The following is a 17,964-nucleotide window of genomic DNA, read 5'->3' as shown; positions in this document are numbered from 1 at the left end:
GGAAAGACAGTTTTTCTGGGTATGATCCCCTTAGCTGAATAAAATATCGCCATAAAAATAAAAGGATCATCTGTCTATTGCAGGCTCTGCTCCTGTACGCCCGGCCCTGGCAAACAGAACTACCGCTCACCCGCTAATATTTAATGCACAGGTCGCATCATCAGGCGCTAGAATTGCTAATTTTGAGATGACAACACTCGGTCTGGTCGCGTTAGCGCAACACATAGTCCTGTGAAAGGCCACAGATGACTACAACCCCCCTCCTCCCCCGCAAGTGTCACACTGGAACCCTCTCCCCCGCCGCTTAGTGTCCCCACCCACTCTCAATGGCTGGCACCTGCCCCATGTCCTTTCTCTCCTTCCCACGGTGAGTTCCACATGATGTCCTTGCCCCCACCCTCTGGCCATGTCTCAGCTCCCCCAGAGTCAGCGCCCCCCTTGGCCTCGCTCCACTAAACAGCGAAGGCGGCCTCCCTCCCTCCGCGAGTCTCCCCTATGGCCATGCCGCGGGCACCCCGCTCCTTCCCCCCCATGAGGGGGGGGGAGTCCTTTACCGCTGCACAGACCGACGGGTCCTGGCAGTGGTATAGTGACACCCCCTCCTTCCGCTGCCCAGGAACGGGTCGACCCGGTCCGGTGTTACTGGGGCTCCCAGGAAGACTGGGAAAAGGCCGAGTGTTCGTGATCTGACCCTGACAGCGGGCAGAAAACGAGAAACGGGCCCCTGGCTGTGCGGGTTTGTTATGTAGCTGTTAGGACCCGGCCACAGGGGGAGGAGCCGCCCGAGCCGGGGGGAGGGGAAACAAGATGGCGGCGACGGAGGAGCTGAGGCTGAGGTGAGAGACTCCGCGAATCTCGACCCTAGCTCGAGTCGGCCGTCTGCTTCGTTCCAGCGCCGCGCTGCCGGTAAGAGGGGGAGGGTTTCTCCGGGCAACTGCGGGGGAGGCGCTGCCGCCGTTTCGGGCCTCGGGGCCTAGCGCGGCGGCTGTAAGGAGGCGGAGGCGGGGGCTCCTGGTCGTTCCCTTCCTCCCCGGGGACAGAGAACAGGTAATGTGCGGCTGCCACCCCCCCGGAGCGGTGGGGCGAGGAGAGGAGGGAGAGCGGGTGGGGCCGGCATGGGAGGGGCAGGGTGGGGGAGGGGAGGGGAGGGCTGCAGAGGAAGGGGGGCTGGAGGGGATTTCAGCGGGGGGGGGGCTAGAGAAGCTCGCCCATAGGGAGGTGGTGGCGGTGGGGGGAGCTGTGAATGGCTGGAGGGGAGGTGGGGGTAGCATGAAGGGGGACGAGCATGAAGCGGGGGTGGGGTGGGTGTTTGGGGATGAGGGAATTAGGCCTGGGGTGTAGCAGGGCTGGCTACTACCAAGAGGTTTCTGGAGACATTCCCGAGCATCGCTCTTCTCCTGGATGTTGGTCCCTCCTTGGGAGGGGGTGCCGAAAACGCAACCCTCTGGGAACGTGGAGAGGAGCGTGGATTGTTCGATGTACTGTAGTTAGTTTCTGGAGATGTCCTGGTTACAGAAGCTGCAGATTGGAAAGTGCAGCTACTGCCCCAGAGCTGCCTGCCCTAGTCCCACACTGGGGTGGGGGCGGGGTTGCTGCTGCCGATGCCGACACTGACACTGAATTGTTGATTCAGGATCTGTAAATATCCCCAGTCTCTGTCATCTGTGTGGTGTTGCAGGAAACAATGGAGGTGGCTTATTGTAATTGTCCAAAGTTGATGGTAGACTGTGCCTAGTCAGTTGCTGCTCTTCAAAACTAGTTATTGCTATTGTGTATAAGTATATTGTGTTAATTGTAATTGGTCATCAGTCCTGTTTAACATTACCCACTCTTAATATTAAACCAGCGTAAATACACATGCAGGGCTGAATAAACTGTTATTGCTGTCTGAAGTTCTTGTTTTTCATGCTTAGAAAAAGGTGGTCTTTAACAATCCTATTTACTTCATCATTGCAAAAAGCTATGTAACCTAAGTGAAAAAACAATAGTGGATCCAGGCTGTAGTTATTTCTCCTTGTCACTAGTGAGTTAACTTGGAATGGTCGGCTTTGTGTCAATATATTTACATTGTATGCTATTTTAAACCTATGGTGTCCATGGGTAAAGAGTGCTGGACCTGTACTGGATTTATATATTTCATTTTATTTTTTGTTGTAGACTTTATTATTTGAGGAGAAGTTATGCTATATTATCTCTTTAACATAGTGATAATTTTGTGATGAGGACCTCAATAAAAAAGATACTATGGTAGTATGTTTGGTCACATAAGGACTGTGTCCAGATCTTATTTTTTGTTGGCCTTAGTCTGTATAGTAGAACACCAGTTGTTTTGCTATTTCTTCTTGCCTGAACAACCATGAAGTTTGAAAAAGTATATAATATTTGAAGTGGATTTCTCGTCTGCTGAAATCTTGTGTGTGTGTTGCGGGAAGGTACAAACTTGTCCTAAAGCTAGGAAAGTTCAGAGAAGAGGATTCTTTGTAGCTATTTTAAATTGAAATTATTTGTGAATGTGCCGTTAATTTTTCTTGGGATTGCTCTCTCATATAGATTCCCTGGTGAGGTTAAATTTTTGATATAAATTAATGTGCAGGGCAATTTGTTTTTTCATTTGAAAGTGTATTGCATGTTGTTGCTCGTCTAAATGTACTAATGATGCCTGGGAATGAGCAACATTTGGGAGCTTTCTTGCTGTTGGAGTTATAACTTGCATTTGGAAGTGGACAGAGAAAGTGCTGCAATTAAAATATTTTTCCTATTTAGTTTAATGTATTCAGTAGGTTAGAATACAATATAGATAATATATGACCAGAATGTATTTTGAACATGTAATGAAGGGTTGGCTGATGCTAAAATATCAAAATATATCATAGTCTTAGCAGGATAGAAATTAATATATTCTAAATGCTCTCAGAACCCATATAGGTTACTTATTTTGTCATCCACACCAAGCTTTCTGATATTTGAATTGAATTTTGCATTAGAATTCTGTTAATCTGGTCTTTTTATTTAAAGGGATACTGTCAACTAGAAATCTGATTTAAAAAAAATAAGGTCATAGTAGCTACACCTGCCTTTGAATCTCTTTCTTCAGTTTCTCTTCACCAGTTGTTGTGGCCTTATAATTACATCTTTCTATCTTCTAAAATATTCATCTTCCCAGTGAGTGTGAGTGAGACACTTTTACAAACAGGGGAAATGGACTCCATACAAAGTGCTGTCAAATGCACAATTAAAAAAAAAAATTCTCTCAATCGTTCAGTTATATTTCTTAATTGTTACTTGTAACAGTAAATTAAAATCAGCCAGAATTGTGTTTTTATTGACCGTCACATTAACTTTTTCTCTGCATAACATTAGTCATATCTCTCTTCGTTCGGTGTAGGTCTAATTTTCCTTAAAAGCTCTGGGCTATTTTTGTGTGCAGTATGTTTTGCTTGTCTTTCTCTTTATTTTTTGTGCTCTCCTTAAATTTGCTTTTTCATTGGGGGTTTCCTGAAGTAGCCAAAATATTATTCAGTTTTTCTTTTAATACATATGGCTAACTTTAAAAAAAAAAAAGTTAATGGTCATTGAAGTTGGAAGCCAGGTACAATGCATGCAAGTGCAATGCAGCACAATAATAAGTAAGAATACTACCTGTATAGCGGTTCCATAACATGAACAAATGTTTCCTGAATGCTAGTCTGATGCTCTTATACTCATTTTTGAACTTTTGTCAAATCTGAACCAAAGTCACAAGTGAAAAATGAATAAATTAACTTAATGTGCCACATAGTCCTTCCACTGTAAATGATCTAGATGAAAATTCTGACCTGTGCACCATTGCTGTCTGTAAATATTTACTTTGGTCTTTTTCTAAATTATGCAAATAGTCCGGAATGTGCTCAATGAAATTCTCTGCTTCTCTGTCTAGAAACGATGTTGTGTACGATGCTAAAATCTTCACTATGTTGCCTTGATTTTTATCCATTCTCACTGATAAATTGCTATGAGTTTGAAGTCACCTGGACCTTATGGAGCTTCACCTTGGAGTATTAGTCTACATGCAGAGAATTCCAATTTACTTTGGAGCTAAGGATCTCTCAGGATACTCGGAGGGAACTTGTATGTCCTTGAATCACCACATGTCCAAAACACTTAAACAGTGCTGCCCAATTAGTCCTAGACTGCTTTGATATGCAATGTTTTTGTTTCTTAATGCTTGAGGAGGATGTTGGTCTATGTGGTTTTTTTAAAGTGACTGACTTCAAAGGTTATTGCAAAATAGAGATCTTATATTTGTATGAAGGTGCATTAGTCAACCTCTGAAAAAATCCTATTGTGCAACTGCTTGAAACAATGAAAAACTCAGTCCAGACAAATAAAATTTAATCACTGCTGGCTGGACTTAAAAATCCTGGGTGCTTTGGCTGACCAGATTATTTAAAGCTGAAAATAAGAACTTTCTCACTGTCCTTGTGTGAATACCTCTAGAAGAAATAGAAGACTTGTCCATCATGGTGTGATGGCTTCTTAGTCATTTTCTTGTTTCCTTCTGCTAGTTCAGGGGAAGTGAATTTGCTTAATCCTGTCAGCAGTCATCTTGAAGTGATACTGTATGTATTCATCCCTGGGGAAAGAGGGGAAAAATAGCCTCCATAGGTTTGTTTGTTTATTTACTTATTTTGCTCTAGGGAAACTGGTGGTAAGTTATCAGAAGAATTTCTGTAGAGACTTTACTGAAGCTGCCATGAAGGGCAACAACTTGGCAGACCATTTATGAGAGCATCCTCATTTCAAGGCAGATGACTAACAAATGCTGAACATGGTTTTAACTTACTTACCTATCCCTCATCTTAAAGTGTATACCTACTGATTCATGTTTTATTTGGAGACATTAGAAGGTTAAATTCATTACAACTACAAAACTCTATTCATCCAAAAAAAAAAGGGTGAGTGGGTAATGGTGCAAAACCGCAACCTACAACTAATTAGTATTCTTAGTCATGACAAGATTTAGGAGAAATATTTTCAGTGAAAAAAAGCACATCCTTGATTGGTATCCATTGTAGATTTTTATCTTGGATTAATACATACTTTTAAAAAGAAAAGGAGGACTTGTGGCACCTCAGAGACTAACAAATTTATTTGAGCATAAGCTTTCTTGAGCTACAGCTCACTTCATCGGACTAACACGGCTGCTACTCTGAAACCGTACATTCTTTTAAAATATTGTCTAATTATTAGTTGCTTTTGTTCTGATATACTGGGTGTCCACTGAATGCATCTGATGAAGTGAGCTGTAGCTCATGAAAGCTTATGCTGAAATAAATTTGTTAGTCTTCAAGGTATCATAAATCCTCCTTTTCTTTTTGCAGATACAGACTAACCCGGCTGCTACTGTGAAACATGTAAGAAGAGTATAACTTGTGGCCTTATTTATTTTTTGTCACACCATCAACATAGTACCTCTACTGGTCTGATCCTTACAAAAGGGTTGTATGTGTATCTGTTCATTCTTCCTGTTAAATAGCACATGCCTCAAACTCGGTACTTAACACAATAAATAGAAATAATCCTTTTCTCTGGCATGCCACTTTTCAATTTGGTATAGAGTATTTGACAAGAAGTTTGGTATTGCTTTTAAATTCTTTGAAAATTCTAATTTTAAAGGATATTGTCTGTGTATCTAGAGTGTAAGCCTGAATTTGTCTTGAGCCTAATTGAACTTGTATTTTCCTCTACACTCTGTGAAACACTGTGTGCTCGATACCCAAGGGCCCACCTCTACATGCCTTTGCATATCTCTTGAAAGGACAACTATCTATACTTATTAGTGGTAAAGATTCTGTGGTTTCTTTAATCTTTTATTGTAGACCTTAATAGTATTTTAAATATACTATTAAGTGTTAATCCCATAGCTTTTTGTGGATGGGGTGCAATATACTGTATATGACCTCGAGATTATTATTGTACTAATGAAAGGCTATAATTTTTGAAAGTTCCATTTTTTCAAGAAAACTAAATTATTTCAAGATACACTATTTTACCTAATTTAGTAAACCAACAGAGGCAATGGGGTTTACACTTGGGGGCTGCTATTTTATTCTTAAATTGCTTCAATGTGAATTAATGATTGCAGTAGTCCTAGAGCAGGGGTAGGTAAACTTTTTGGCCCGAGGGCCACATCTGGGAATAAAAATTGTATGGCGAGCCATGAATCCTCACTAATTGGGGTTGGAGTACAGGAATGGGTGAGGCTCTGGTTGTAGGTGTGGGCTCCAGGGTGGGGCCAGCAATGAGGAGTTCAGGGTGTGGTAAGGGGCTCGGGACGTGGGGGATGAGAGCTCTGTCTGGGAGTGTGGGCTCTGGGTTGGGCCTGGGGATGAGGAGTTTGGGGTGCAGGAGGGTGCTCTAGCCTGGGATCAAGGGGTTTGGAGGCCAGGAGGGGGATCAGGGCTGGGGCAAGGGGTTGGGGCACAGGGAGAGGCTATGCGGTGTAGGCTTCGGGCAGTGCTCTCCTCAAGTGGCTCCTGGAAGCAGAGGCCATGTCCCCACTCCGGCTCCTATGCAGAGCTGTGGCTAGATGGCTCTACACACTGTCCTGTCCGTGGGCGCCACCCCTGCAGCTCCAATTGGACACAGTTCCCGGCCAATGAGAGATGTGCAGGAAGCAGCGGCGGCAGCAACGTGCAGAGCGGAGCCCCCGGCTGCCCCTACGCGTAGGAGCTGGAGTGGGGCCATGCCGCTGCTTCTGGGAATCACATGGAGCGGCTCCCGACCCTGCTCCCCAGCTGGAGCACCGCAGCAGGGCAAGCCCCAGACCCTACTCCCTAGCGGTAGCTCCAGGACTGGTTTAAAAATGGCTTGCAGGCCGGATCTGGCCCATTGGCTGTAGTTTGCCCACCCCTGTCCTAGAGTGCTCTATGATAAATTACTCAGTGCTGAATTATGAGGTACTTCAGGATGGAGTAGCTATTTTAACCCTTAATTTCTTTGGTTGGGATAAGTCAGATTCCTAAAGGACTATTTTAAGTCTATTAATTGTACGCTTAATGCAGTCCTTTTAAATGAGTTCCTAGTAAGAAACTGCTTTAAGTATTTGTTACATTTTAATGAAGAAAACCTGCTGCATAACAGTTTATAGTTTGAAACGTTGGGCAAAAATGTATTTACAACAGGAATAACTTCAATGGCTGTCATAGTTTTAAATTTTCCTAGCACTCAAAGTATATTTCCAGGCAGCTCATAATAGAAAAACGTACTTTCACAGTGTATGAACTGGCATTAGTGAGCATCTTCCATATCCGGAATTAAAATTTCTCTCCAGAAAATTGTTTAAAGCAATAAGTACTACTGATCTAAATGTCTTGTTTGGTCTTTTTCCAAGTGTTAGTTGGTGGGCTTATCAAAAGAATTCCAGTCATCTGATCCTCTGGGTTAGCGTTTTGGGCAATATTGGGTCTATTTGAGTGCAGTGGTATGGTTAGTCACTTTGTATGATTACTCCTCATCTTCTATTTTCTTCTGAAATACTTAGTTTATGAATACTACGTCATAATTTGTCAAGTCAATATCTCTTTAATAGTCAAATTCAAATAGTCTTTAAAATCTGGTAGTTTTGATATCCATTAGGGGGAGAAATGGAGCATGGTAGGAGGATGCAGTTTGGAGAACTGTAGCCACACAGCGAACTTCCTGCATGTCCCATTTATTTAAAAGCAGTTTTAGCTAGAGATGGCCTGTCATTAGAGAAACAATCTTTATGTCATAATTAGGTTTGATATGTACCTAAGCTCTTGGTCAAGCATAGCAAAAGCAGACTGTGAGTCTTAAACAGGAAGGATGATTGTGTAGTATATTTCTTATTTATGAGGATTGAGATCATATGACGCAATGCTTCTCAGGCCAGATGAAACAGGAGCAATTCATGTTCAAATATAAAGTTCTGTGAACTTTGCCATCATGCTATTTGGACTGATTATTATTACTTATTTTCTAGATAGCAATTTTTCAGGCATGGCTTCCAGTTTTCAGTTCATGAGGGCTCTTTCGTGGTTCTATTCAGCTATATGCTTTTCTCCTATTTGGAACCAATGGGAGTGGAGATGTGGTGGAGAGGAGACCAGGAGATACATAAAATGTCTTCACAATGAACGCTTTCTAGTATTGCATGCTTTTCATATGAAAATTCATATGAAATTTTAAAACCATAATCCCTAACTACAGGTCTTGAATTATCCCCTCATTGGTTGTACCTAACCCATCACCTAGCACAAATTTAACCATACTTTAATCAAGAAAATATTTTATTCCCCCTCACTCTAACCAGTGAGTGGAGGACTTCCCCTGATATCATGGTTTCATGTTGTGGTGACCTTCCTTGGCCAATGAGGGCTGAGTGGGAGTTCCTTCAGGAAGTATGAATGCCAGTCCTTCATTAGCCAGAGGCAGGCGTAGCTGAAGAGGGATGAAGTGTTTCCTCCCTCAGAGACTGTCTCTGCAGCCAGCAAATGAGAAACTAAAAACTGAACTGTACCTCTTGTTCGCTAGCCAATGGCCTGTATCTGTCAATGTTTATTTTTGCTTGAGATATATACTCTTCTAGAACAGCACACCTTTTTTCAAGATAAGAGGGTTGCTAATTTAGATACTACTTAACAGATGTTAATACAGTCTGAGTTCCCTTTCCTCAGGAACAGATTATGTTTCAAACATTACATGGCCTAATTACCTTTCATGTGGTCTTCCATTTAATGCATCATAGCTTCATTTAACGCAGGCCTTGCATTTCTGTTCACATTAACAACTTTTATTTAACATCCTAAATTACAGCATGGAGATTAGAGTAGAATTTTGCTGGATAAGAGCATTTGTAATTTGCACTCTATTAACTCAGTAACTTTTGCTTTGGTGGAACATTACTTTTAAACTTAGTAGTTACTTTCCAGAAATGACTTAAATTGGTCATTTAAATTATATTATAGCTTTAAAAATCCTGTAAAATTGGTCCAAATTGTTTAACGTGCAACCAGCGTTCATCTTTCAGAATTGCAGCAAAAATTAGTTCTTAATCAAACTTGAATTATTAATATTAAGATTGAATAATATTTCAGAAGTATTTTTATTAAAGAGTGTTAGGAGTTTGACAGTACTGTAGTCTGTGTTCATGGAAACTTCCTGTTCCTAAATCAGAATTTTTATATATTTATGTTTTGCAGTCTTAGTGTAGCTGGAAAAGTCATGCTGATGTTCCATATTTGCTGATAACAGATAATACATGACATCTTACTTTTGGCTGCTGTAATGCTCTTTGGCTCTTGTCATTCCTGTCACTAGCTGTATTAAAGTCTCCCCTGTTTTCTTCTCATGTCACCTACAATGTGAACCAGACACAATCTGTAGTTAGTACTTCGGGCATTGAGGAGTACAGTAACACTGCTGTAGTGTGGAATACATAATCTCTCCATTTCATAAAGGGCCCTCACTATGGATCTTTGGCCTTAGAAGCTATTGTTAAAACATTGCCTTCTTAAAGAAGAGATTCTTGTAAAGAGTAACCCATGAGTTAAATGTTGCAAGGAGACCTCCATGCTCCCAATAACTTTCTGGTTGCTGAGATACAAATGCATGTTTGTTGATTAAGAAGTTAATTTTGCCTGCTGGCTACATCTGCAAACTACAATAAGCAGTAGAAGAGTAGTTCATGGATATGCAAGGAAAACTACATAGTCAAAGCTTTCATTGGGGAAAGAGGAAAACAATTATTTGGGGAAAGAGAGAGAAGTTTCTTCATTTTTTCCCTACCCGGCCAAAATTTCAGGAATTCTTGTAAACTTTAGTTTTGTTTCACATTTGGATAGCAACTTTTCTTAACATAATTACATCAAGAGATTTCGTTACATAAGACAGTACGATATGACTCTGAAATATGGAATCCATAACTACTATACTGCTTTTTATTCGGAGTTCTCTGTGGAATCGTTAATTTGCCTGAACGTTGCTTGTGTGTGGGTGTGTGTACACATTTTATTATTTATGAGAAAATTATGTCCAGTAAACAGATGGATTTGTAGTGAGAGCACAGCCACTGAGACCAATTCTAATCCTGTCTTTTTCCACTGATTACTGGCATTGGGCAAGTCACTTGACCTCTCCATTTTCCTTTTCTATAAAATAGCCTTACCACTTAACCCTTCACAGGAATATTGTAAAGTGTTCATTAGTGTTTTGAAAACACTCTGAAGAGAACTACTTTCTAAATGCTATGTATTACGTCCAAGGAAAAGGGACAGAAAATAAGAGATGCTGTTACTGTGAATGAATTAAGATAAATGGAAGAGACTCCAAAAGGAGCAGAGTTGTGTAATGTGCTTGCTCCCTTCATGAACACAAGTCCTACTGGTTTCAGTGGGAGTTCTGCCATGGATTGAAGGCAGTGTACGTCCTTTAGTTGAACAGTCTGCTACAGTGCAATTAGGAGAATACTAACTTTATTTGTGGTAAACAAAAATGTGTAGTATTCCATAGTTCAGAATGCCCATAAACTGAACAACTTCTGAAGGATTCAAGCAAAACTCTCAATCTGTGTTTGCCATTATGTACCAATATCACACAGTATGGGCTCTAACTTACCCTTCCAAATCTGCAGTTAAAAGCAAAGAATTTGTATTTTGCTCATGATTTAATTACTTGATTTTGTTTTCCCACATCACAGCTGCTCTCAGATAATACCATATTTGTTATTTATTTGTATTATTGTGCCTAGAGCACTAGTCATGGACCAGGAACCCACCTCTTTTGAAAGGACAGTAATAATTTCTTTCTAATAAGTAATTGATACTGGTTATTGACTTTAGCCCAGTGATGTTCTGCAGCATTGATTAATTTCAGTTGGACTCACTGTAACACACAGAAATCCAAATCATTTATAAATGTCTGCCCTCCCCCATGGCTGTACTTTTCCCCTCTTTTCTACCAGCACAGAGTAGATACTCAGTAAGTTTTTTCTTTTCTTTTTCTTTTCCCCCAGGATGAGTGACTGAGACCTGGGACTAAAATATGTATTTTTTTAAAAGATACACTTGTTTGGTTGTTTCAGTGCTGGGACTTCCCGCCGAACTGTGTGCCTGGTACTTGCTATTTCTTGGTCCATGAAAGTTCACGTCAGGTGACCTTCAGTGCAGTCTATAAGAGCTCATAATATTTTTCCCAGTTTTTCTAGAAATAAGTTTGCAGGATGGAGAGGGAGTAATAGTATATCTGAGTTGGTAGGGAGATCTTTGAGGTCTTTGTTAAAGCTTCTAGTTATATTTTTAATTATACCAGACAGAATCTAGGTCAGGTTTCTGTAGTTCAAAAAAGTAAGTCACTGTCATTTCTAAGCTATAAAAATGTTTTTAGGTAGCTCAAGAGAAGGCTGATTTGTCAGGTGGTGTTACAGATAGATTACTTTCTGTTGTCCAAGAACAGCTCTTGTAAGGATGAGTGACATTACCCATTGTACCACAAAAACTGAGACTGAAATTACCGTTTTTTCAAATGTCAGTCAAATTCAGTTTTAGTGCTGAAATGATAAGTCAGTAAGATAAGGAAAGGTTTGTGTCAAGACAGGAAGGCTGTAACTGTAGCATGTACTGCACTGTCTCTCTCTCACACACAGACGCGCGCGCGAGCACACACAGTTAATCTTTGTCCATAAGATCCTCATATTTGTTGCAGGTTTAAGAGGAAAATTTTGAGGGAAAGGAGCTACCTGTAAGTAAAGTTCTTGTGACTAAATGGCTTATCCAACTTTTCTTAGGTCTTATCTACCTAGGGAAATCGACTGGAATAGCTATTCCATAATAGCTCCCCATGTGGACACTTTATTCTGGTATCATTTTGCAGTAATTATTCCAGAATAAAGTGACTTTTATCCCAGAGTAGCGTCCACACAGGGAACTCTTCGACAATAGCTTATCTGGCAATAACTGTATTGTGGTCAGTTTCCCCATAAAGACAAGGCCTTAGTGTAGAATCTTTGGGAATTAAGTTTAGACTTGATTGTAGAAGCAATATAAATGTAAGATGAAAAGTATAGTGGAGAGAGAATACTGTGGAGCCATGCCGGTTTTCTAGATTTGACACTGAAAATGCTATTGCTTACCAACTCTTCAGAGACAAGTGGAACGTACATTTTGGCATTCTGGAAACATACAGCGTGTTTGCAATATTAAATCATGTCAGGCTATTTGTATAAATATTGGTCAGACACAAAATTCTGTTCCAGTTGATTCTGTGTACGCATAGATAAAAATGGTTTAGGGTGAACAGATCAAACGTAACATTTTTCAAACCACAAATTAGAATTCTGTCATTGACAGGATGGGGGTGGAAATGTGAATATCTTTTGTGATATATTTTTTTTTATTTTTAAAAAGCTTCAGTTTACATGTTGCAGTTAACTGTGAATCGCTATATTCAGCTTTTAGACGTAAGAGTTACTTTTAGTAATTGCCCCGTTGTGACTTCAGGAGCTGGACTGAGAGAATTCTCTGTAGTTTAAAGGTCTCTCTCCAAATTCTTCTCAATGAAGATTTAAATCAGCTGTCTCCACACACCCACTCACCTCTTTCCCCCTCCCTAAATAAAATATATTCCAAGTCTGAAAGTCCAAGATCTTCTTGCTAATGAGTTACATTAGAATGTTGGTGTAAATACCTTCTGAATGCTATTATAGTACTTAACTCTTTCTAAAACTCTAGCTGCTCTTTCTGGGTTTCCCTGGAACATAATTGTTGTCAGTATTGATGGTCTTTTTCTTCATGTAAGATGATTTCTTACTATTTTCAGTTTAAATTTGTTAACTGGATTTGATTAATATACTTTAAAGTTCCTTGAGTAATGGGGAAAAAAAAACTCAACAGCGTTGTTTTGTATGACTTTCTCGGACAATATAGTACTATTCCCAGTGGTGCTTTTGGGGGCCCCTAAAGATAAAGACATTTCTAATTAACTGAGCAGCATGATTATAAAATGTTAATAGGGCCTTATGTGCCTCATAGCTTGGTATCTTAATAGAGATAGGAATGGCAACTTTTGTGATACCCGTTCTACAAAAAAGTGTTGTCCATAACTATTTAAGACTAAGGTCCTCAAGGGACAGTTTAGATTTTTTTTTAGGTTTCTTGTCACAGAAAACGAAGAAGGCAGTACAAATTTATGAATTACAATAAAAGAAAACAAGTAGCTTGCAATAAAATGCTAATTAAAATAAAATGACAATGCATTATTTTAATTCATCATGATAGCATATGTCCAAGTGCCCTGGACATGAACATGTCACTTCTGAGATTTTGAGGACCAAGTAATAAATGATCCCCAGCACTTATGAAAAGGATCTTAACATTTTTAAATAATACATTTTTATTTGTTCTACAAAAGTGTTTTCCCATTTATAATACAGAGCTTCCTAAATTGGCTGTTGCCTTTGTGAATTATTGATGTTGATCTATTAAAGAAATCAGTTACATTTTTAAAAAGTGCAGTAAGTTTTATATGTCCTTTGAAAAGAATCCTTAATCTCTTGTCATTGTCTCCAACAGAATGCACACCGAAGGGTCTCAAGGCTACAAGTGGAGTATATCTCCTGCATTTCTTATATGTAAAGCACAGTATAAATGAGTGTATATTTGGAAACCAACCTTCTGGTTGGTTTCTGAGTTAAAGCAAAGAGTACTCTGTTTTGGAGTTGGCCTCTTATGCTAATGTTTCTGTAGCTAAATGGACTAATTTCTTGTCCATTTCTGTACGCAGGGAGGTTTCTTGTTCTAAGACTCGATGGTCTGAAACAGTGATCAGTGGGAGCCCTCACTATCTGTGTCGTTGGGTTTTTTTTGTTTGTTTGTTTTTGGGTTTTTTTCTTCACTAAAATTCTTCATTGCTGTTTTTCTTGAATAGCCATCTTATGACTCCATTGATAATGAGGCAGGAAACTGGTGACTGCAGAGCTGATAACTTGCATGAAATATATCCGATTCTGAATACTATGAATAAACGGATTGATACTTGTAAAGATGAGTTTTCATCAGTCTGGAGTGTTAATTGTATTACAAAGCTAAAGTCCAAGCGTGATATTTCTTGCTTTGGGAAGATAATTGATCCAACTTCCACCAAAAAATTGGTATTTTTTAAAATTGATTTTTACTGTTTCTATTTCCTTTTGTATTGGGTAGTTTTCAGAGATGTTAATTTGCTATTTATGCATTACTCATTAGATGTAGATTATGATTAGCTGTCAATATGGAAACATTTCCAATGGATGTTTCTGGTAAATAAATGTATCCTGTTTTCAAGACCTATCAGTTACCCAAATTGTGTGATTTACTTATGCAACTCTTGTTAGCATTAATAAAGTTCTGTGTAACTTTACACATATTGATGGTACACTAGACTGGGGGTTTTCAGGACAAATTTTTGGTGGTCTCAGAGTGTGGCCACTAACTCTGCATCTTAAGACCTCTTAAGCTTTTACCTAAAATACTTAAATAGCTTTAGGAAAATCAAATAAATATGCACAGACATATCCAAATCATTGTAATTTATTTATTGCTAGCTAGTAACTATGTTGTGAAGAGTGATATTTACAAACATACAAGTATCACATTTTACAGCAGACTTACTTAGCCTTGGCAAGCCTGGAGATAAACTAAGCCCTGGACGGAAGGTCAGGGGAGGCAGTTGGGGGCTGGGCCCTGCAGCCTGGGCCCAGGGATGGAGTGTTGGTTGCTGGGGCCTGCCATTGCGCAACCAGAGCTTGGAGCTGGAGCCAAAGGCTACATGGCCAGAGCCTGCTGCCCTGCCATCTCAGGGCTAAAGCCTAAAGCCTGAGCCCCACCACCCCTGGAAGGTGGGGAATTCACCAGCTCCTGCTCCTCCAGCATTGTGTCCCAGGTGTCTCCAGAGGGTGGCAGGGCCAACCCCTACTGGTGGCCCCAGCAACCAACGCCAAGGTGGTGTATCCAGGAGCAACAGGGAGGGGAGGGGCTGCTACTTTGGTCCATCCCCCTGTTCCGTTCCCTCTTCCCCCCCCCCCCCCCCCCCCCGAGGCTGGGCCACAAGAAAAGCCCCTGGTGGCCACACTTGAGAAACACTGCACTAGACCTCTTAAGCTTATTGGTGCAGAATTCTGTATTGTACTGTAATAACCAGATTTTATAGGTCTCCACTTTGCAACACGCATTGTGAAATCATTTTCTTGCACAAATAACTAGCACAGGAACATGCCTTCATACTTTTAAAACTTAGACAGTAATGTCAACAGTCAATGTTCTGTGGCATCTATCAGGAACTTTGGGCAGCTTGAATTTAAACTTAAATTAGTTTTCTGATTGTTCCCCTATAGTTTCCTTGTGGCTTTGGCCACAGCTCTCCTACTCCCCTTCTCGCAGTATCACCATTTCCCTGTCCTTTTTGTTGTCCTCCTCTGCTGCTCCCAACAGCTTCAGCTTCTCTTATTTCCCTGTCCCCATCTATCTTCCCCAGCCCCCTTTTGGCAGTTCAGATCCATAACTCTCCATATTTGCTGTCTCCGTCTCTCTGGTGACACCTGCATCTATACCACACTTTTCCCTGGCACTACCTCCCTGGCACTGATTCTCCCCCCTCTCACTTCATACCTGTTCCCATCTCCCTCTATACTCAGTCCATCAAAAAAAAGGGGGGGAGGACAACCCCCAAAAATGCAGTACTATTCATACAACCTCATCTCCCACTATCTCACCTACACCACAAAGTTAGGTCCACGCAAATCAACTTATCAATCTATTTATGTATTTGTCTACACTGAAACTTGTTTCTGGTCAGCATAAATGTCGTCTGTTATAGTGATTGAATAAAACCACCTCCCCAAACAGTGTAGAGCCATGGTAGACCTAATTTGATCAATGCAATGTGAGCGTAGACACAGTGACCTGTGTTGACCGAACAGTCTTCCAGCCACTCTCCCATAGTGCCTCAGTCCCTGAAACAGTGACCACTCTGCTCACAATTTTAAACTCCACTGCATAGGAGTAACATAGACTGGAACACTTCCAAACCCCGTTCTTCCCCACCCAAAAAAAACCCCACGTGTTTTTGAAATATCTTTCCTGATGGTGTGCCATGGCAAGCATACCTAGCAACTCACCTTTGTTTGTGCCTGCCATACCATGGCTCCACATACAGTCAGGCATTAGACACACGCCTGCATGGAGAAGCAAGAAGAATTAAATCTCCTGGGTTTGTGGGGGAAAAAAAGAGACACTGAAAGCACAGCTGTGGAACAGCTGTAGAAACGTGGACATGTAAGAATGGCTATCACGGGGGATGTAGGCTAAGGGGTGCATCAGGGATTAGCAGCTGTCAGGGTTCCCTTCCCACTCTGAATTCTAGGGTACAGATATGGGGACCCACATGAAAGACCCCCTAAGATTATTTCTACCAGCTTAGGTTAAAACTTCCCCGAGGCACAAATCCTTCCTTGTCCTTGGATGGGTACTGCTGCCACCACCAAGTGAATTAGACAGATTCAGGAAAAGGACCACTTGGAGTTCCTGTTTCCCCAAAATATTTCCCCCAAGCTCCTTCACCCCCTTTCCTGGGGAGGCTTGAGAATAATCTACCAACCAGCTAGCTAAACCAATCAGTGTCTTAAAAAACAGAACTTTATTATAAAGGAAAAAAAAAAAAGAAACACCTCTGTAAAATCAGGATGGAAAGTCATTTTACAGGGTAATAAGATTTAAAACTTAGAGGATTCCCCTCTAGGCAAAACTTCGAAGTTACAAAAAACAGGGATAAATCTCCCTTTTAGCACAGAGAAAATTCACAAGCTAAAACAAAAGATAATGTAATACATTTCCTTCCTATTACTTACAATTTGTAATCTTAGATGGTTAGTTCATATATGGCTTTAGGAGATGTATTTTCCATACCCTGGTTCCTCGCTGAACCGGAGAGAACACACAGAAAAAAACCCAAAAAATTTCCCCCACAGATTTGAAAGTATCTTCTCCCCTTATTGGTCCTTTTGGTCAGGTGCCAACCAGGTTATTTGAGCTTCTTAACCCTTTACAGGTAAAGGAGGGATTTTATGCTGCCTTTAGCTGTATGTTTATGACAGCAGCTGTGCCACATGAAAACAAATGAACTTTGCCAGGGATACCGTAAGGTGAGGGAGGGCAACAAGAAATCTGTTGCTGCCCCCAAAGACCTGCCACACTTGCAATGAACTTCATGCCATACTAGACAGTGGCCCCACCGGCACCCTGCAGAGCTCTGTGGACACCTTGGAGGAGCCTGAGTGAAGACTTCTGCCGTGAAGAGGGAGAGGGAGGAGGAGAAAAAGGGAGGCGATGTGACGCAATGGGGGACACCAACTATGTTGCGAGCCAGGAGGACCTGTTTGGAATGCCACAGGAGTCTAGCCAGTCCCACCAGGAGAGCATAGATGACCTTGCTGATGAAGGGGAAAGGAGGTAAGTGTGCTTGCACAGTTTTCCTTACAATGTTTGTTTGCTTTTGCTTCCCTCCTACCCCAACCCTTGTGATCATTTTAAAGATGGTGCCTGGCCCAGCTCTAGTGTACAAGACCATGGGATCAACTTTTCATTGTTTTACTATTATATTATGAGAAATAAGGTTCGGAAATAGATTCAAAACAATTTCCCGAACCGTACCAACATTCAGATTACACAATCCACATTGATTCAGTGTCCTGTGCCCAGGTACAGATAGAACAAACAGTGGTGGAGTCCCCATCTGCTTTTCATTCCCTTGTTGGAATAGTCAGGAGGGCTATGAGGAGCCCCTTGGCCATGTGAATAGGGATGTCCCTCTTATTTTTGTAACAGATCTTGACGAAACTTGAATGGAGATATTCTGCCATCATCTCCTGAAGGTTTCTAAGGATGGCAGTCTTATTTCTTCTTCTGTGATAGGACACTTTCCCATGCTGTTTTG

At 41.0% G+C, this 17,964-nt stretch overlaps 1 protein-coding gene across 12 annotated transcripts in view; it reads left to right on the top strand.

Annotated features, from left to right (window-relative positions):
• Positions 1–17,964, top strand: part of NCOR1 (nuclear receptor corepressor 1) — a 113,891-nt gene that overhangs the window by 1,154 nt on the left and 94,773 nt on the right. For 11 of the 12 annotated variants that reach the window (XM_077836563.1, XM_077836562.1, XM_077836565.1 and 8 more), the window contains exon 1: positions 789–906. The exons of the other annotated variant lie outside the window; for it this stretch is intronic. The gene's annotated coding sequence lies outside the window, so the exon portion shown is untranslated. Of the gene's footprint in view, positions 1–788; positions 907–17,964 lie in introns of those variants that run through there. 12 annotated transcript variants of the gene reach the window in all.

This window comes from Eretmochelys imbricata, chromosome 17 (genome assembly GCF_965152235.1).
Source record: "Eretmochelys imbricata isolate rEreImb1 chromosome 17, rEreImb1.hap1, whole genome shotgun sequence".
Lineage (NCBI taxonomy): Eukaryota > Metazoa > Chordata > Testudines > Cheloniidae > Eretmochelys > Eretmochelys imbricata.
The sequence above is the reverse complement of the archived record's forward strand: the minus strand, read 5'-3'. Positions and strand labels throughout refer to the sequence as shown.